Consider the following 21,896-nt stretch of genomic DNA (forward strand, 5'->3'; position numbering starts at 1 on the left):
CCCCGCGTCGGGCTCTGTGCTGACAGCTCAGAGCCTGGAGCCTGTTTCAGATTCTGTGTCTCCCTCTCTCTGACCCTCCCCCATTCATGCTCTCTCTCTGTCTCAAAAATAAATAAATGTTAAAAAAAAATTAAAAATGTTCTTGCCTCAAAACAACCAAAAGTAATTATGAGACTCATTCTAAGAGATCAGTATTAACCATATACCAACCCCAAATGCATCATAAGAAAATCATACTGCGGACCCATGTCTTACAAATTTGGATGCAAAGATGTTCGACAAAATACTTGGCAAACCCAGTTAGGCAACATGTAAAAATAACTATGTACCTTGGCTAAGTGGGATTTATCTCAGGGTAGAAGGTTGGCTTAATGCCCAAAAATAAATTAATGTAACATACCATATTGTTAGAATAAAAACAACAACAACAACAAAATCTATTATCTAACACAGAAGGAGCAGAAACATAGAAAGAGCTTTAGAAATATGCAACGTCCATCCATGATAAAAGCATAATATATACTACACACTAGAAATAGGAGGAAATTTAACCTAATAAGGGGATTATATGAAGAAACTAACATCACATGTAATGGTAAAATATTGAATGTTTTCCCCCTACAATCAAGAACAAGACAAAAATATTGCTCATGTCACTTTTATTCCCCCTAGTTCTAGACAAAGTTTTAGGCAAGAAAAAGAAATAAAAAGGCTTCAGTTTACGAAAAGAAAGTAAAAGAATCTCAATTTATAGATGGCATGGTGTTGTATGTAGAAAACCTTAAGGAATCAACTAAAAAGCTGTTACAACTAATAAACATGTCCATCAACATTGCAGGATACAAGGTCAATATCAAAAAAAAATCAATGGTGTTTCTACGTACCCGCGATGAACAACATGAAATGGAATTAAAAAACAATTATATTCACAATAACTTCGTTAAGAATAAAGTACTTAGAAAAATATAGCAAAAAAGTTCAAAGCATGTATTTTAGAAACTATGAAATGTTGTTGAAAGTAAAGATGGTCTAAATAAATGGAAAAAAAATACTATGCATCAGAAGAATTAATATTAAGATAGCAATACTCCTCCAACTGACCTACAAATTTAACTCAATATCTGTTAGAACGCCAGCTGATTTTTGCAGAAATTGCCAAACAATATAAAAGTTCATATGGAATTGCAGGGCACCCAGAAGAGCCACAACAACCCTGGAAAAGAAAAACAAAAAGGAAGACTCGAATTTCTTGATTTGAAAACAAGCAATGGTAATCAAGGCAGAGTGGTGCAGGTTCTGGGCTAGACCTATATATTAAGGTAATTGAACGGAAGGTCCAGCAATAAAATGGGGCGGCTACGGTTAACTTATGTTTGACAAGGTTGCCAGGATCTTTGAATGGGCCAAGGATAGTCTTTTCAACATATTGTACTGGGCCAAGTGGATTGACACGTGCAGAAGAAAAATGTGGACCCCTGTGTCATACCATACACAAAAATTAACTTGCATTTATCAAAAGCTGAAATGTGAGAGGTAAAATAATAAGACTGTTATTAGTAAAGCTCAGGTCTCGGGGTCCAGCTAGTGACAACAACCAGCAGGAAACTGATGCTTTCAGTGTCCTATCACTGCCAGGAAAGGAAGTCCAGCCACAACCTTAGAGAGTGTGGAAAGGTGTTTTCCCCAGTGGAGCCTCCAGACGAGGTACAGCCTGGCGCCTTGGTGGCTGCTTTGTAACCCTACAGGGAAGATCCAGCCAAGCTATGACGGGATGCCCAGCGCAGTGCTGTGAGATGAAAACTGTGTGTTGTTTTAAGTCACCAAGATTGCGGAAATTTGTTCTGTACCAAGAGACAATTAATACAATACGGTTGTGAGAGAATCCAGAATCCTAACAGGCTATTGAGTAAATGTGAAACTTGCCTTCTTGTGAATAAAAAATGTTTCTTTCAAATGTAACTGATAATAATTTAGTTCTTGCTTTTTCCTTTTCTGTGTGTGTTGTTTTATTTTTTTAAGTTTATTTCTTTATTTTGAGAGAAAGAGAGAGAGAAGGAGCAAGCATGTGGGAGGGTCAGAGAGAGAGGGAGAGAATCCCAAGCAGGCTCCGCACTGTCAGCACAGAGTCCGATGTGGGGCTCAAACCCATGAACCATGAGATAGTGACCTGAGCCAAAACCAAGAGTTGGACGCCCAACCCTCTGAACCACCCGGGCAAACTTGTAGTCTTATTTTTAAAACATAGTGTGTTCTGGAGAAATATTCCAAATTTGAAAGCAATTTTTCGATTTTCCCTCATAGAAGAAAATTTCAAAGAGTAATATTTAAATACAATGCTCTTACTTCGAGTAGTCAACTATGGAGTCAACTATGGAGTCATACTCAGAATTTTTAGAAATGTAAATAAAAAGCCCAATATTCCACATGCTGGGTTTGAGACTGGGATCAAAACATCCCACACATGCAAAACCACACTGGTTCCAAGGAAGCTGAACTACACGGAACAACTTTGCCAACACTCATGTGGTACTTGGAAGATTTTCAAAACGCAGCCATGAAGAAATGTCTAATTGTCTTGTCATTGCTGATGCAGTCATGTTTAAGTCGCATAAAAAGAGAGTTGAGAAAAAAAAAGAGAGTTGAATACGTAAAACATAAGCACTATATGCATCTTTGAAGTGAGGAAGTTAGAAAAGTAGGATAAGCTTTTACCATGACAGTAAATTCCAACAGAGGTTGTTGCATGAGAGAACTGGGACGCATTTAGAGGTCTTTTTGCCTTGGGAATTAGAGCCACTCTCTGCTAAGACAGCAGAGAGTCCAGACTCTGTTCCTTTTTTTCCTTTAGATCCTTGGGCAGACATATTTAAACTTCCTTTAAGAATGACATACTGTCCAAATATGTATGGCATGATGGATGAGAAACTTCAGCAAAAAAAAAAAAAAAAAAAAAAAGGCTCCCATAGATAACTCACAAATGACGAGGGGAGAAATTGAACTTCATTGAGGAATCTGTGTTCTGGCTTCAGTGTAAAATTAAATGTGATTGAAAAACATGATTGTACGCAGAGACATGACTGAAAGATAAAAGAGGGAAGACGATCAGGTTGAAATGGCAGCAAGAAAACTTAATGAACACGTGCCCCAAGAGATTATGTTTTTATGAGTAGGACGCATAGAACTTGGCTCCCAATTGAGTATAAGAAGAAAAGCTCTCATCACGGAAAGCTATAAAGACAGGATGAGGGAAGTTAGAACAAAGGATTTCCAGGCACTTATCTACTAGCCAGGTCACAGCAGCCCTCCAGCTCTACATTAAAGTTATTTTTTGATATTGTCCCTCCATATTAACAACCTATTTTCAAAAAGAGAATGTTATTGTAATAGCTAATAAGAAAACATACTTAAATACCATTGCAACAGTCTGTGTGCAGCAAATGCCCAGGATGGTCATGCTATTTGGACGAGTAGAGACACATTTTGTCAAACGCTTAAAAAATGGCTATGCTGGGGCACCTGGGTGGCTCAGTCTGTTAAGCGTCCGACTTCCGCTCAGGTCATGATCTCACGGCTGGTGAGTTCGAGCCCCGCGTCGGGCTCTGTGCTGACAGCTCAGAGCCTGTAGCCCGTTTCAGATTCTGTGTCTCCCTCTCTCTCTGCCCCTCCCCTGTTCATGCTCTGTCTCTCTCTGTCTCAAAAATAAATAAACGTTAAAAAAAATTAAAAAAAAATGTCTATGCCACATGGCAAAAAACCATAGGACTCCACTACTCCATCACACAACAAAATGAAACACTGTTAGATTCCAGGAGAATTAGGCAAAATCATAGAAGGATATTGCGTAGGAGTGATTAGGGGTGGTCTATTTAATATTTTTTGTCTTTTCCTAGTCATATTGGCCAGTCCATAAAGTAGATGAGACACAGAATTTCTAACCTTCAACCTGCCTAAGACAGTCTTATAAGTTGTACAATGTATGGAGGCCTCATAGTTAGGGATTTTTTTTTCTGTTAAGACCCAAAATTGCCCCTTCACTCTAGCTAGAGATGTAATATGGGTTGTACTGTGTCCCCCTAAAAAGAGAAGTTGAAATCCTCACCCAGTTATCTCAGAATGTGAGCTTATTTATAAATAAGGTTGTGGCAAAGGTAATTAGTTAAATTAAGATGAAGTCATAGGGAGGCCGTGTGAGGACACAGACACTGGGGGGGGGGATGCCATGTGAAGAGGAAGCAGAGAGGAGAGGTTAAGCAGCTGTTAGCCAAGGAACATCAAGTACCATTGGTGACGTCAGAAGCTGAAGGAAAAGCATGGAACAGATTCCCCCTTGAAGCTTTGGAGAAATCACAGACCTGACAGCACCTTGATTTTGAACTTCTAAGCCTCCAGAAATATGAAACTCTAAGTGTTATTGTTTTCAGCCACCTGGTTTGTGGGCCTTTGTTACACAGCCCCAAGAAACACATAGAAATTGGGGTACAGGGAAGGCCACCTTCCCTGTAACAAATAGCTGCAAACGTGGAGGTGGCTTTTAGAGTTGCACAATGGATAGAGGTTAGGAGAATTTTGAGGTGTTCGATAGGAAAAAAAGGCTACACTGCATTGAAAAGAATGTTGGTAGAAATATGGATATTGGAGGCAATCCTGGAGAAGAGTCAAGAGGAAGAGAGGAGAGCTGAAACAGAAAACTTACCTTTTCACAGAAAATACATATAGCACCACAAACAGAATGTTGCTAGAATGTTAAAGCTGCTTCTGGTGAGGTCTCAGACGGAAACAAGGAATATGTTCTTGGAACCTGAATTAAAGATGATGCTTATTATAAAGTGACAAATAACGTGGCTAAATTATGTTCTGCTCCTTAGTGGTGGAAAGGGGAACTTTTAAGTGATCAATAGGGATATTTAGCTGAGGAAATTCTCATAAAAATTGTGGAATATGTGGCCTGGTTTCTTCTTGCTGCTTGTAGTAAACTGTGAGAAGACAAAGATCGATTGAAGAAGAAGCCACTGAGTAAAAAGAAAGTAGCACTTAGTGGTTTGGAAAGTTCTCAGCCATCCAGAATGCTTCCTCTGGAAACAGGGTCAAGGTGTGGCTGGAGAAACATTTCGCTTGTTAAAGAGATTAGTTATGCAACTTAGGGATCCATGCAGCCATCTCAGCAGAAATAATCCAAAAATATGTCATTTGCAAATATCTTTTCCCATTCCGTTGGTTGCCTTTTAGTTTTGTTGGTTGTTTCCTTTGCTGTGCAGAAGCTTTTTATCTTCATAAGGTCCCAGTATGGAAACCAATTTGTCAATAAACTTCATATAAAAAAAAAAAAAAAAGAAATAATCCAAAAATAGACATGTGGTTTTCCAGGAAAGATCCATGGAAAACCTTTTATCTAATGATATAGATTCCTTTGACATCCACAGAAAACCAACTAGGTATTTAAGAAATTTATACCAGCAGAAATTTTGCCAGCCTGGGCATGAAGAACTGAGATGAGTCTTAATGAAGAAGGAAGAATCTCTGGGCAGAGAGCCACAGATGCCAAGATCTGAACCGACAGGGCATTTTTGGCTTCAGACCTTGTGGTCGTCTGCTTGATTCCACAGGGCCTGACCACTGCCCAGGGCTGAGGGGGCAGGGCTGCCCCTTCAGGACAGAGACAGAGCATCAAGCTACAGAGAATTATTTTCAGGCCTTGGAACATACAGGATTTGCTCTGCTGAGTCATGAACTTGCGTTAGACAAGTGACCATGTTCTGTCATTTCGAATCGTCCTGTTTCGAATGGGAATGTCTACCTCACACATGCCCTACCATTTTCTCTTGGAAACAGATAACTTGTTTTCTAAGTCTCACACACTTAGAAATGGAAAGGAGTTGTTCCTCGGGGCGAACCATATGCGGTCTCGTCCTTATCTGATTTAAATGATTCAGAAAGCAAAATGTGGGACTTTTTGAAGTGATTATATTGACATGAGGTCTTGGATGTCGAGTTGAGGGTAGGAGGGTTTCGGATCTGGGACATAGAGGTGAGGTGACTCCACTGTGCACGTGGAGGGGGCATTTGGGGGAGGGGGCAAAGAGTTGACTGTTACGGCTTGGATTGTGTCCTCTACAAAAGATATGCTTAAATACTACTTCCTGTATCTCAACGTGGGCTTTTATTGAGAATGAAGACCATCGCGGGTGTAATTAGTAACTAGAATAGTGTGGGCCCCTGATCCCCCATGACTGGGGGCCTTCTAAGAAGACGTTCTGTGATGACACAGGAAGAAAGGGGAATGCTGTGTGCTGCCAGGGTCAGGGAGAGGAGTTATGCAGCCGCAAGTGAAAAAATACTAAGAATTAACACCAGAAGCTAAGAGGAAGTCCTGAATCCAATTCTTGCCCAGAGACAAGACAGCCTGGGCCTGTTCACACCTGGACTTATTTATAGTCTCCAGAGCCATGAGTCAATTATTTGCTGCTGTTTTAATCCACCCAGGACTTTGTTCTGGCAACTCAAGGGAACTTATGAAAGGAATGTGAGCATTTCTTGTCCTAAAGATTGTAATTGAACTACAGCAGAATTCAGAAAGGACCCTGAACACTGTACTTTCGAAGCCAGGCAGGCTCAGAAAAAGACTGAAGGTAAAAGTATTAAGACGACCCAATCACGTGAAATTAAGAAAACTTTAGTTAACATTAAGAAACTTTTAAATAAACATTACAACAAAGACATGCAATATATACACTACAATGGTAAGCTATGACAAAGAGATTGTATGACAATACAATGGTAAGCTATGACAAAGAGATAACGCTGTGTATCATGAACAAAAATGAAGGAAGTTTAGATGCAAGGGCTTGGTTAGGTATTTTACTTTGGACTGGTGTTCATGAATATTCTCCATCGGAGCAGATAACTGAAGAGATACTAAGATAAAATGGTGGAAAAAAATGTTGGAATGATTCTGGGAAAGATTATTCCTGGCAGAAAACACAATTGCATGAGCCCTGAGGTGAGAATAAACCGGAAATATTTAGTGGAAGCAAAACCTCTGTGTGCAGAGACAGGAGAGTGACGGGAAGTGTGGAGACCATGAAGTAGGACTCTGCTATTGCCCAGATGAGAAGAATAGATTTCTCTGGGCTCGAATTTTCATCTGGATAATAAGGTGATAAGATGATAAGGCACTGGAGGGTTTTGAGAACTGTGATATGTCAGAAGCTTTTTATGTATTTTTCCCAGTGACATTATACACAGTTCTTGGTTTTATGTGGGTCTCAGATAAAACCCTCTCCCTCCAGATGCAAACTCTGTCTCCCGTCAAGACCCAGTCCAGATAAATTCTATACCTTACAACTCAGGCATCAGAAGAGGGCTACTAAGACAAACAATGGCTTTGCTACAAATTTCCCTTTAGGAATGTATGCTCTGAATGTGCTTCTGATTTCCAAACAGTTGTTTCTTTTTAATTTATTGTCAGCTCAATCGTACATTTAAGAATCTGTGTGAAGTAAGCTTTTATCACTGGAAGCATCTCAAACATCCCTGAGTGCTGGATTGACTGAAGGAAACCTAAAAATCAGAGTCTTATTTCCTTAATTCATTGAATACAAGGAGTTCAGTCAAGAATATAAACCATTATTTCCATTTCACTCTGGCTGAGGACTGTTTTTTAGACCTTATTGTATTTGCACAATTCTTTCTCACTTGACTATCTTGTGAATGAATGCTTCAGTTTTCTTCCTTAACGTCCCATGGTACACACTGGATAGCTAGTTTGTTCAAGGATGTCCCAAATGTCCCTTTTAGCCATTATCTTAAAAATGAAGAGATCCTGTCCTCCCTCTATATTCCCATCAAGCAGGATTTGAAGCAAAATGTGTTGTTCCTTGTTCAAGGTCAGGGGCTCTGAAGGTAACAAACCCAGCACATCGCCTCCTTTGTAAGAAAGAGTGTCCAAATGGCTGACCTTGATCTCCTTGGAAAGGCTGGCCATGCACGGAGGGGAAGGGCCACTGATACTTGTTATGATATATAAAAACTTGCTGCACATAGATCCCAGCAATGGATGCTTTGTTTGGTCGACTACTCCTGCACTCTCTGTATATAAGTTCCCCTAATAAACCTAGATCTTGATCATTGCCTTTGAGTCTTTTCTTTGGCCTCACCAGACCATCACCCACCCTCAGGCTTAAAGTCTTCTGGGGTACCGTTGCACAAATATAAAACTTATTTCTCCTTAAAAAGATTTTCTTGGCTTTAGATTGTCTCATTATTAATTTATTCAACCCCATAACTACTAAGTAAACATCGTTGGCTAGGAAGTGGGGGTGGGGGGAATTGGTAAATAAGGCAGACAGCAGCCTCGTTCCACTTACAGTGTAAGGGCACAAATGCACAATCACCACAACATAGATCAATTATGGTGGAGCTTGGAGGGAGTCAGAGAGATCTTCCCAGGACTATGTGTTCAGGGAGGGCTTCTCTGAAGGGAGGGCAGGTAAAGTGGCAAAATGAAAATAATAATAAAGAAATCAAATGAAATTTGTGCAGGTCGATCATTCCTTCAAATTTAGATGTAGCTGTTCTGTCAAATTCACAGAAACAAACAAGGAAGTCAAGCAAAATGGAGAGACAGAGAAACATGCTTCAAAAGAATGAATAAGACAAAAACCTCAGAAAAAATGACTAAACAAAATGGAAATCAGCAATATGTCTGAAAAAGAATTTAAAGGAACGATTACAAAGATGCTCAGCAAGCTGGAGAGAAGAGTCGAATAGGTCAGTGAGACTTTCAATAAAGAGATGGAAAATGTTAAAAAGAACCAATCAGAGCTGAAAATTACAGTAACTGAAATAAAACACATACTAGAGGAAATCGACAGTAGACTAGTGGATGCAGAATATATCAACAATCTGGAAGATGAAGTAATAGCAAAAAGAGAAAAGAATTTTAAAACTGAGGATAGGTTAAGGGATCTCTTGAACAATGTCAGGTGAAAAAACATTTGCATTATAGGAGTCTCAGAAGAAGAAAAAAAAAGAGGGAAGTTCGAAAACTTATGTGAAGAGAGAATCGCTAAAACCTTGCCTAACCTAAGGAAGGAAATAGACATATAGGTTCAAGAACACAGATTTCCAGCCCCAGGAGGGTACAATTAAAATATCAACAATTGGGGCGCCTGGGTGGCTCAGTCGGTTAAGCGTCCGACTTCAGCTCAGGTCACGATCTCGTGGTCCGTGAGTTCCAGCCCCGCGTCGGGCTCTGGGCTGATGGCTCAGAGCCTGGAGCCTGCTTCCAATTCTGTGTCTCCCTCTCTCTCTGCCCCTCCCCCGTTCATGCTCTGTCTCTCTCTGTCTCAAAAATAAATAAATGTTAAAAAAAAAGAAAAGAAAAGAAAAGAAAAGAAAATAAAATATCAACAATTAAAGATAATGAGGGAATTTTAAAAGCAGCAAGTGAGAAGCAAAGAATTGTCTACAAGGGGAGACCTCTAAGGCTATCAGCTGATTTTTCAGCAGAAACTTTGTAAGACAAAAGAACTGGTGTAATCTATTCAAAGTACTGAAAAAAAAATTAAAAACAAAAACAAAAACACTACAACCAAGGTTGGCAAGGTTGCAATTCAAATTTGAAAGAGAGATAAAGATTTTCCCAAAAGATAAAGGAGTTTATCGTCACTAAACCTTTGTTACAAAAAATGTTAAAATATTTACTTATATGGAAAATAAATGGTCATAATTAGATGTAAGAAAATTATGAATAAAATGCTGTAAAATATGAGAGCATATACATAAAACATGGAGGAGGGAGTAAAAAAAAGGTTTCTTTATTTTGTTTTGTTTTTTAGAATGTGTTTGAACTTAAATGGCCATCAAATTAATATAGGCTGTTACATATACTTAGGATATTATACAAGAACTTCATGGTAGGCATAAATCCAAAACCTATAATAGATACACAAAATAAAGAAAAAAAAAAGCCAGCATAACAGTACAGACTCATCAATAATAAGAAAAAGAGAGAGAGAGAGAGAGAGCAAGAAAGGAACAGAAAAGAACTACAAAAGCAACCAGAAAACAAATAACAAAATGGCGATAAGTATGTATATATCTATGTCTATCTATATGTATATAATCTATATCTATATCTATAATCTATATCTATATCTATATCTATATCTATATCTATATCTATATCTATATCTAATTACCTATCAATAATTACTTTAAATGTAAATGGCCTAAATGCTCCATACTGGAATGGATTGAAAAAAAAACAAAACAAAACCTATCTACATGCTGTATACAAATGACTCATCATAGACCGGAAGAAACATACAGACTAAAAGTGAACAGATGGAAAAAACATTTACCATGCAAATGAAAGTGAAAACAAAAAAAGGAAAAAAGAAAATAAAAACAGGTAGCAATACTTTCATCAGATAAAATAGTTTTTATGTTTTTATTTATTTATTTATTTTATTTTTAAAAAAAATTTTAATGCTTATTTATTTTTGAGAGAGAGAGAGAGAGAAAGACAGAGTGTTGGGGCACCTGGGTGGCTCAGTCGGTTAAGCCTCCGACTTCAGCTCAGGTCACGATCTCGCGGTCCGTGAGTTCAAGCCCCGCGTCGGGCTCTGGACTGATGGCTCAGAGCCTGGAGCCTGCTTCCGATTCTGTGTCTCCCTCTCTCTCTCTGACCCTCCCCATTCATGCTCTGTCTCTTTCTATCTCAAAAATAAATAAACGTTAAAAAAAATTAAAAAAAAAAAAAGAAAGACAGAGTGCAAGCAGGGTAAAGGGCAGAAAGAGAGGGAGACACAGAATCTGAGGCAGGCTCCAGGCTCTGAGCTGTCAGCACAAAGCCCAACACGGGGCTTGAACTCAAGAACTGTGAGATCATGACCTGAGCCAAAGTTTGACGCTTAACAGGCTGAGCCACCCGGGTGCCCCAGTCTTTATGTTTTTATTAAATTTTATTTTAATTGTATAGTTAGCATATGGTATTATATTGTTTCAAATATACAGTATAGTGATTCAACAATTTCATACGTTACCCAATGGTCATCATGATGACCTTTCACATATTTCACACATCCCTGCACACACACCTCTTCTGGTACCACCAGTTTGTTTTCTACAGTTAAGAGTCTGATTCTTGGTTTGAGAAAAATAGACAATAAAACAGAGACTACAACAAGAGACCAGGAAGAGAATTACATAATGTAACATGATCAACCCAACAAAAGGATATAAATTGTAAAAATCTACATGACCAATAGTGGAGCACCTATATACATAAAGCAAATATCAATGAACATACACTGAGAAATTGATGGTAATACAATAATAGTAGGGGGCTTTAAGACCTCACTTACATCAATGTGTAGATCATTCAGGCAGAAAATCAACAAGGAAACAGTCTTTGAATGACACATTAGGCCAGATGGACATAATATATATATACAAAATATAGCATCCAAAAACAACAGAATACACATTATTTTTAAATGCCATGGAACATTCTCCAGAGTAGATCACAGGTTAGGTCAGGAAACAAGCCTCAATAAATTTAAGATCGAAATTATACTATGTATCTTTCCTGCCCCAAATGGTATCAAACTAGAAATAAATCACAAGGAAAAAAAAGAACTGGAAAAAACACAAACCCCAACAAGCCAATGAAGCAATCAAAGAAGAAATCAAAACATATGGAGAAAATGAATATGAAAAAGACAATGGTTCAAAATCTTTGAGATGGAGGAAAAACAGTTCTGAGAGGGAATATATAGTGATACAGGTCTACCTCAAGAAGCAAGAAAAAGCTCAAATAAATGATCTAACCTTACATCTAAAGGAGCTGGAAAAGAAGACCAAACAAAGTCCAAGGTGAATGGAAGAAAGGATATAATAAATATGATATCTGAAATAAATGAAATGGAGACTAAAAAAAAAAATAGAAAAGAGCAATGCTATCAATAGCTGTTTATTTTCATTCAAAAAGAAAAAACAATTGATAAACCTTTAGTCACACTCCTCAAGAAGAAAAGAACAAAATACAGGACCCAAATAAATAACATCAGAAATGAAAGAGAGGTAACAATTGACACCAGAGAAATACGAAAGACTATGAAAGACTACCAAAAAAAAAATTATATGTCAATAAATTGGACAACCTAGAAAATAATGGGTAAATTTCTTAAAACATACATTCTTCTAAAATTAAATTAGAAAGAAATAGGTAATCTGAACAGCTTGATTACTAGTAATAAAACTGAATTAATGGATTCAGTTATCAAAAAACTATCAGCAGACAATAGTCCAGGACTGGATGTCCTCACAGGTGAATTCTACCAAACATTTAAAGAAGACCCAATACCTATTCTTCTTAAACTATTCCAAAAATATAGAAGATAAAAGAAAGCTTTAAATTTATTCTACAAAGCCAGCATTACCATGACACCCAAACCAGACAAAAACGCTACAAAAAAAGGAAACCACAGGCCAGTGTCTCAGATGAACATAGATGTAAAAATCCTCAACAAAATATTTGCGAACTGCATTCAACAACATATTAAAAAGGATCATTCACTCTGATCAAGTCAGGTTTATGCTGGGAATGCAAGGATGGTACAATATTTGCAAACCAATCAGCGTGATACATGACATCAAGAAAACAAGAATGAAAGTTACATGGTCATCTATTGATGCAGAAAAAACTGACACAATTCAACATCGATTCATAATAAAAATCCTCAACACTCAACAAAATGAGTTCAGAGAGAATATACCACAACATAATAAAGGCCATATATAAACAATACACAACAAACATCTTACTCAATGGTGAAAAACAGAATTTTTCCTCTGAGATCAGAAACAAGACAAGAATATCCACTCTCACCACTTTTATTCAACATAGTACTAAATGTCCCAGAAATAGCCATCAGCCAAGAAAAATAATTCGATGGATCCAAATTGGTAAAGAAAAAGTTAATCTGTCACTACTTTCAATAACATGATATTGTATATAGAGAATCCTAAAGACTCTAACAAAAAACTACTAGAAGTAATAAATGAATTCAGTAAGGTTGCAGGATAAAAAACAATACCCAGAAATTGATAGTGTTTCTCACTAATAGCAAAGTAGCATAAATAGAAATTAAGAAAACAATTCCAGGGTGCTTGGGTGGCTCAGTCGGTTAAGCATTCAACTCTTGATTTCAGCTCACATCATGATCGCATAGTTTGTGAGTTCAAGCCCTGCATCAGTCTCTGCAATGACAGTGTGGAGCCTGCTTAGGATTCTCCCTTTCTCCCTCTGCTTTCATGTTCTCTCTCTCTCTTTCTCTCTCAGAATAAATAAATAAACTTAAAAAATAAAACAATTCCATTTATAACTGCACTAATAATAGTATTGTAATAATAGTAATAATAATAATAATAATAATAATAATACCTAGGAATAAACTTAACAAAAGAGGAAAAGAAGTGAAAGACCAGTACTCTGAAAACTATAAAACATTAATGAAGTAAATTAGAGATGACACAAATAGAAAGATATCTCATGCCCGTGGATTATTAAGAATTAATATTATCATTAAAATGTACCCAAACAAATCTACAGATTCAATGCAATTCATATCAAAATACCAGCAGTATTTGTTATAAAACTAGAACAAATAACATTAAAATTTGTATGGAACCATAAAAGATCCCAAATAGTCAAAGCAATCTTGAGAAAGATAACAAAGCTGGAGGTATCATAATTCAAGATTTCAAGATATACTACTAAGATGTAGTAATCAAAACAGTATGGTAGGGGCACAAAAACAGACATATAGATCAATGGGACAAAATAGAGAGCTGATAAATAAATCCACAGTTAGATGGTTCTTTATTTTATGACAAGAGGCAAGCATATACAATGGGGAAAAGACAGTCTCTCCAATAAATGGTGCTGAAAAAACTGAACAGCTACATGTAAAAGAATGACATTGGACCACATTCTAACACCATAAACAAATATAAACCAAAAATGGATGAAAGACCTAAATGTGAGGCCTGACACCACAAAAATTCTAAAAAGGTACACAGGCAGTAATTTGTCTGATATTGGCTATAGCAATATTTTTCAAGATATGCAACTTATGGCAAAGAAAACAAAGGCAAAAGTAAACTCTTGGGACTACAACAAAATAAAAACCTTTTGCACAGTGAAGGCAATCACTAGCAAAAAGGGGGGGGTTACCTATTGAATGGGAGAAGATATTTACAAGTGATATATCTGATAAGGGGTTAATATCCAAAATATACACAAATGAACACCAAAAAAAAAAAATCCAATGAAAATGGACAGAGGATCGAAATAGATATATTCCAAAGAAGACATACAGAAGGCCAATAGACACATGAAAAAATGCTCAACATCACTCATCATCTGGGAAGTGCAAAATCAATACCACAGTGAGAATGTATAGAATCAAAAAGACAAGAAGTAACAAGTGTTGGCAAAAATGTGGAGAAAAAAGAACCCTCCTACAACTGTTGGTAGGAACGTAAATTGGTATGGCCCCTGTGGAAAACAGTATGGGCGTTCTTCAAAAAATTAAATATGGAAATGCCCTGTGATTTAATAATTTCACTGCTGGCTATTTACCTAAGGAAAATGAAAATATTAATTTGTAAAGGTATATGTGTCCATGTTTATTGCAGCATTATTTACAATAGCCAAGATATGGAAGCAACCTAAATATCCATTAGATAGATGCGTGGATAAGAAAGAAGGGATTACATGGGAATATTACTCAGCCATAAGAAAGGATGAGACCCTGCCTTTTGCAACAACATGGATGGATCTAGAATGTATGGTACTAAGTGAAATAAGTCAGACTGACAAATACCATGTTTTCACTCATCTGAAGGATCTAAGAAACAAATGAATAAACAAACAAAAACAAAATCAGACCTGTAAACCGAGAGAACAAACTGATGGTTGTCAGAGGAGTGGGTAGTAGGGGGATGGGCAAAATGGGTGAAGGGGGGTGGGAGATACAGGCTTCTAGCTATGGAATGAATAAAGCATGGGGATCATCATGTATAAACTTGTCAGATGGATTTCTTGTACACCCGAAACGAATATAACATTGTGTGTAAATTACACTTAAATATTTTATCTTTAACTGTGCAGGTAGTTAAGGGAAGAAGCCGCATGGGAGCATGGCATACTTAAGACTTGAAACCTGTCTAGCATGACAGGAGAAAAGAGAACTGTGGTTGCATAGTGTAGACACACAGCTGGTGTCTACCACAGAGGTGAGTCACAGGATGTTAGTGGACGGTTATATAATGGGTTGTCTATGAAAAGATTTGTTATCTTACCATTTAAATACAGGAAACATACTTTTCTACATTTCTAATCTGTTAAAGTAGCACCAATATTTTTTTAAAAATGCACTACGGACCATGGATATTTACTTCTAAATTTCAGTGGAATATTTTATAATCATGTAGGTGAGAGAAAACTAAGTACCATAATACAGTGTTCCGTTTGGATTCTCATACCTTTGTGAATTATCATTCCAGGTAAGATAGTCCTTGAGAAAAAAAATCGCATTAAAATAATCAGACTCATATATATCACTACATGTTAAACCAAGATTTTTTTTTTTTTTGAGAGTGAGAGACAAAGAGAGAGCACAAGTGAGGGAGAGGCAGAGGGAGAGAAAGAGAGAGAGAGAGAGAGAGAGAGAGACAGACTCTTGAGCAGTCTCCACGGCCAGCACGGAGCCCCACACAGGGCTCAATCAATCTCATGACCATGAGATCCTGACCTGAACCTAAATCAAGAGTCAGTCGCTTAACCGGAACCACCCAGGCATCCTCAAAGCAAGCTTTTTAAAAATTGCTCTATTCAATCCTTTTCTTTTTCCATTAAAAATAAGATAATTAAAATAATACCTAGGTGCCAAAGTTTTGACACCATTACTAAATTTAAAAATAAAATCGGCTGAGAAAATACTTTTTGTTTCTGGAAATAGATGCTGCACGTTTCAAAACAACTTACATCCTGTTTTGGAGCAGTGGTTCATATATACATGCCCATACACATGTATATCTATTTATGCAGATGTGTAAATGGGACACGGAACATAGAAAAAGTCACTAGAGTTTACATAACTTATCATGCACACAGATATAATCTAAGGAACAGAACCCACTAAACTAGGGCAGTGATCTTCTCTTTGGGAGTAATTGAAAATGAACCTGCTTTGCCTTTCACAGCATCGGAGACGTGGCGAAGCGTTCCTCTTCTGCGGGCCGTAACTCTCATGGCCATGCTGGAGACCCTGATGTGTTTCACTTCACCTGGATCTCTGCAGGAGCACATCCAAGGACTCCACTTGCCCCCCAGCCATATGTTTCAGTATGTCTCTATTGCTGTTGAAGCCAAACTCTGATGTGGTTCATAAATTTTTGGATGAACTTGCAGAATGTGAATTCAAAAATTAATGAGCATGGATTAACACTCTCCCTGGGCAGTCTTTGTTTATGTGCTTAACACATTAGACCTCTGACCCATTCAAATCATTTTCATTGCATTATTGCAAACCTATGATCCGGACAGGTGCAGTGCAATGGGATAACGTACCGTAATAAATAACACCACTGTCCTAGAGGCTTCCTTTCACCACTTTAAAATACGTGAAACTCTGAAGCTATATAGAAATAGAAGCTTACCCAATTTTATCAGGGGAAACTAAGTCAGTCCAGATTTTGTTATAACATCAGCTGCAAAAGCTATATTTAAAGTGTTCGCGAAATATAGAATATGCACAGTAACTAATTAATGTGACAAAATGAAACTGGACAGAAAATAGACAAACTTTAAAAAAAAATTAATGTTTATTTTTGAGAGAGAGAGAGAGAGAGAGAGAGAGAGACAGAGTGTGAGCGGGGGAGGGGCAGAGAGAGAGGGAGACACAGAATCCGAAGCAGGCTCCAGGTTCCGAGCTGTCAGCACAGGGCCCGACGTGGGGCTCGAACTCACAAGCTGTGAGATCATGACCTGAGCCAAAGTTAGCTGCCCAAACAGACTGAGCCACCCAGGCGGCGCTAAATAGGCAAACTTTTTAAATGAGATGTTGGTATGATAATTTTTTTTTTTTTTTTTTGTTCTTGGTGTCCAGGGACCAGAGGAGAAGGGAAAATATGTACAGCTGCAGAGTAAGAAAACTGGGAAAAGTTCACATAGCTGGACCACGGAATTGGCTGACTGCACAGTCCTGATCTAAATCTTACAAGAGAAAGCTGCAGCCCTAACTGTGTGGTGAGGTTCTCGTATGTCTAGTCCAAGAAATTTGCATAAATGTACAATTTCATCCACAAACCATTGTGATTTGTAGTTTATGTGAATTTTAACAAGATACATTTTCAAGATCCCGTGGGATTTATTTGTGGTCATACTGGTAGCGATGGTAATAAAGAACCGGTTGAGCAATCACAGTGATGAGTCAGAAAGCACAACATCCAAATAATGGGATTCTCTGTGGAATGATTTATGTTAACATGTTTAGCTTTATTCTGTTCACCATTTTTATCAAATCATAGACGGCATAGATGATGTGTTTATCCAATTATATAGGAGCCCCATCTGGAGATGTACAGCTTAACATACGTAAGCAGTGTGCAATGATATTATTTACATTTTTTTAGACGTTTATTTATTTTTGAGAGAAAGAGAGAGAGAGACAGAGTGGGAGCATGGGAGGGTCAGAGAGAGAGGGGGACACAGAATCTGAAGCAGGCCCCAGGCTCTGAGCTATCGGCAGGGAGCCCGCTGCGGGTCTCAAACTCAGGAACCGTGAGATCGTGACCTGAGCCAAAGTCGGACACTTAACCGACTGAGCCACCCAGGTGCCTTGCGATGGTATTATTTAAATGCATAAGCTCTTAATTTTTAGTAGAAAACTCCTTCCTCTCTCAAACAGCACTATGCAACTCTAAATATCCTCCAAGTTTTATAGAACTATGTGATAAGATCTAGTGCGACAAAAACCACGAGGGCACTTGTTCACTCCGATAACTCCTTGATCTTACATTAATTGCACTGCAGCTTTAAGAAAAAAAAGTGATTATTTATTTACAAGGATTCTAGGTGAAAAAGGTAGATGACAATTTGTGCCATTGAAGGCATATATTTAATGCCATAGTCACACAAACACATGTGAGTTTCATCATTATTAAAATTTTCTCCTTCGTTCTTATTGCTACACCTCCAACTCCTTATTGGCAGAAAATGTTTGTTTCTATGTTTGCATTGTTTATGTTATTGACATGATGAATCTTCTAATTTGGGGCCCTGCGAGGATGATTTTTAAAAACGTGGCAATTGTACTTTTGTTAGCTTTGGTTGTTTGATAAACAAGCATTTCTTTTTTTTTTTTTAATATAATTTATTGTCAAATTGGTTTCCATACAACACCCAGTGCTCATCCCAACAGGCGCCCTCCTCCATACCCATCACCCTCCCCTCCCTCCCACCCCCCCATCAACCCTCAGTTTATTCTCAGTTTTCAAGAGTCTCTTATGTTTTGGCTCTCTCCCTCTCTAACTTTTTTTTTTTCCTCCTTCCCCTCCCCCATGGTCTTCTGTTAAGTTTCTCAGGATCCACATAAGAGTGAAACCATATGGTATCTGTCTTTCTCTGTATGGCTTATTTCACTTAGCATCACACTCTCCAGTTCCATCCACGTGGCTCCAAAAGGCCATTTCATTCTTCTAACTAGAAACATGCGACACTTGATATAAAGGTTGCCTATAGTGTCCTTATTTTATTATACATTCCTCTTGGTGTGGAAAGTACTCTATATACAAATGTTCGAATTTGAGCCGCCTATTTGAAGAAGCCACAATGAAAATTAAATGTTTATTTTATTTTTCTATGAATTTACCTACCTTTTCCAGTGCCTGGCTGGATATCAAAATACAGAATTCCCTTTAATTGGTGATGCAATTAATTGCTTTCTAAGTCTTTACTAGAAAGGGGAACATCAAAGTTTCTAACACCTTTTTTTTTTTTCTTTCAGGGTAAATGTAGAAGGAGAGGTACGCTAGTTTTCTATTGTGGTATAACAAATAACTGCAAAGCCAGGGAAGTACAACACCCACTTATTATCTGCTAGCTTCGGTGGGTCAGAAGCCAGGCACAGTGTGCTTGGTCTGTCCTCCAGATTTGAAAAGTTTGAAACAAAAAGGTCCTTGGGACATGTTCTCATCGGGGGCACAATGTCCTCTCCTTGGTTCTGTCAGGTTGTGGGAAGAATTCAGTTCCTTGCAGTTGTAGAAACGAGAGCCTTGGTTTCTTGCTGGCTCTCTTACCTGTTAGGCAATTCCCTCAGGTTCTAGGCAAATGGCTTTCTCTCATGTGGCAGCTTACTTCCAGAAAGTCAGAGGGAGAGTCTTACTCTAGTCTGCTAAATGGAATCTTATGCCGTGTGATGGGAGTCGCTATCCCATCCCTTTTTTCTTATAGTGTAGCGTCATCAAGGGAGCTATCCTGTCATACATTCAGTCTTGCCACACACAAAGCGGGTGACTCATACACTAGTAGACTGAAATCTTGGTGGTCACCTTGGAAATATACCCACCACAAGAAAAAAAACCCAAATATATAATATAATATAATAAATTGATATAATATAATATATAAGATATGATATTAATATTAAAAATAAATAAAAAGAAAACAAATAAAAATAGTTAAAAATACAAATGTATATTAAAATTAGGGGCAGCTGGGTGGCTGAGTTGGTTAAGCATCCAACTTCAGCTCTAGTCATGATCTCACCGCTCGTGAGTTCAAGCCCACGTTGGGCTCTGTGCTGACGGCTCGGAGCCTGGAACCTGCTTCAGATTCTGTGTCTCCCTCTCTCTCTGCCCCTCCCCCGCTCACACTCTGTCTCTCTCTCTCTCTCAAAACTATACATTAAATTTTTTTTAATAAATAAAACTAAATATATATATAAAACAAAAATAAAATAAAATAATTTACAAGTTTAAAGATGGAGGGAGATTGCTTAAAGATTTTCATTGCCTCAGAAAGAGACTTCATTTTTCAATTCATGAATACATTTATCCATTCCTTCAGTAAAAACTTAAAAATGCCTCTGCAATACTACAATGCCATTTGGCACTAACTACCCAGAGTTAGCACAGATGCCACAGGTTAAAGGCACAGTAGTCAACAAGGTTGCACCCACCATAGATACTAGCCACATTTTGGGGGATCTTTAGGCCACTCTCGTAGCCAAGTGGTTACAAATTCTGGAAGTTGCATGACGACACTAAGTTTGAAAATCTGTTAGAATGACGGACAGAACTCAAGAAAGCACTAAATTTATTATTATGGTATCATTGTAAAAGATACATAATCAGGACCAAATAAATGTGACACATAGGGCAAGGTCTGGGAGGGTGTCGCCTCAGCGCTTTTGATGCCTGCCCCATGGGGTCAAGGCATGTCATCCTCCCAGCACGTGGATGTGTTCATCAACCAGAAAGCTCACACAAGGCTCAATGTGTTTGGTTTTGCTTTTGTGAGAGACAGTGCAAGTGTGGGAAGGGCAGAGAGGGGGGGAACAGAGGATTTGAAGCCGGCTCTGCACTGAGAGCAGAGAGCCCAATGCAGGGCTTGACCTCGTGAACTGTGATATCATGACCTGAGCTGAAGTCGGATGCTCAAGTGAGCCACCCAGGTGCCCCAAAGCTCAATGTTTTAAATTCAGGTCTCAGGGGTGCCTGGGTGGCTCAGTCTGTTACATGTCCAACTCTTGATTTGGCTCAGGTCGTGGTCTTGCAGTTCATGAATTTGAGCCCTGTGTCAGGTTCCACACTGCTGATGGTGCAGAACCTGCTTGGGATTCTCTCTCCCCTCGCTCTCTGCTCCCCTCTCTCTCACTCTCTCTCAAAATAAATATACTTTAAAAATATGTAAATAAATTCAGATTTCATTTTGCAGGCATGATAAATTGAACCGCTAGCCTCATAAATGAACTCAATTGGTAACCCCCTTCCTTCCCAGGCAGTTGGGGCCATATTGTGTGGCCCAGAGCCTCACTCTTCTATTCATATAATTAGTCTTCCTGGCATGACCAGCCCCCATCCTGAGTCATCTCCTGAGCATAAATTCAGGTGTTTTCCAAGGATCTACCATGAATAACAAAGACACTCCTACAACTTAGAAAATGAAAGGGTGTAGAAGCTCCCTCCAAAAAAACTCAGGACAAATATTATATATATACATTGTATAATATATATATATATATATATATATATATATATATATATTGTATAATGTATTATCATACAATAGCCGTTTGCTATTAACTGCTCTGGGCTCTGACATCTATGGTGAGCATGATGGACAGAGCTTTCGCTAACATCACAAGGCTAACATCTAATGAGAAAATAACAAAAATTAATCAAGTCCTTAAGAATAGAAGCAATGGAAGTAGATGGAATGAAGAAAGAGGAAAACTATGAAAAGATGCACTAGGGGAAGCTGAGCTCATCAAGAGGGCAGCGAAAGCCTTCCATGAGAAGTGGTAAGTAAGCCAAGGTTAAGGTGTAATGGAGAGTGAGAAAGAATAAGGTAAAATAGGAGTGTTCCAGTAAATGAATCACCATATATAAAGTTTCCATGCAAAATAAAGCATGGGGCCAAAGAGGAAATGAAAACCAATACCTAATTAAAAATACACTTTGGAGGTCAGAGTTGTTAGATGTAGCTCGAATAGTTAAGAAAGCAAAACACCATGGAGAACCTTACAGAGACATTAGAGGAATTGGGGAATGTAATTCAGAAAATAGGATATCACTGAAGGATTTTCAGTGTCAATCTGCCCCTG

The sequence above is a fragment of the Lynx rufus genome, unplaced genomic scaffold (assembly GCF_022079265.1).
Source record: "Lynx rufus isolate CCGP_SWC_20201006 ecotype Redwood Valley unplaced genomic scaffold, mLynRuf1.p SCAF_4, whole genome shotgun sequence".
Taxonomy (NCBI): domain Eukaryota; kingdom Metazoa; phylum Chordata; class Mammalia; order Carnivora; family Felidae; genus Lynx; species Lynx rufus.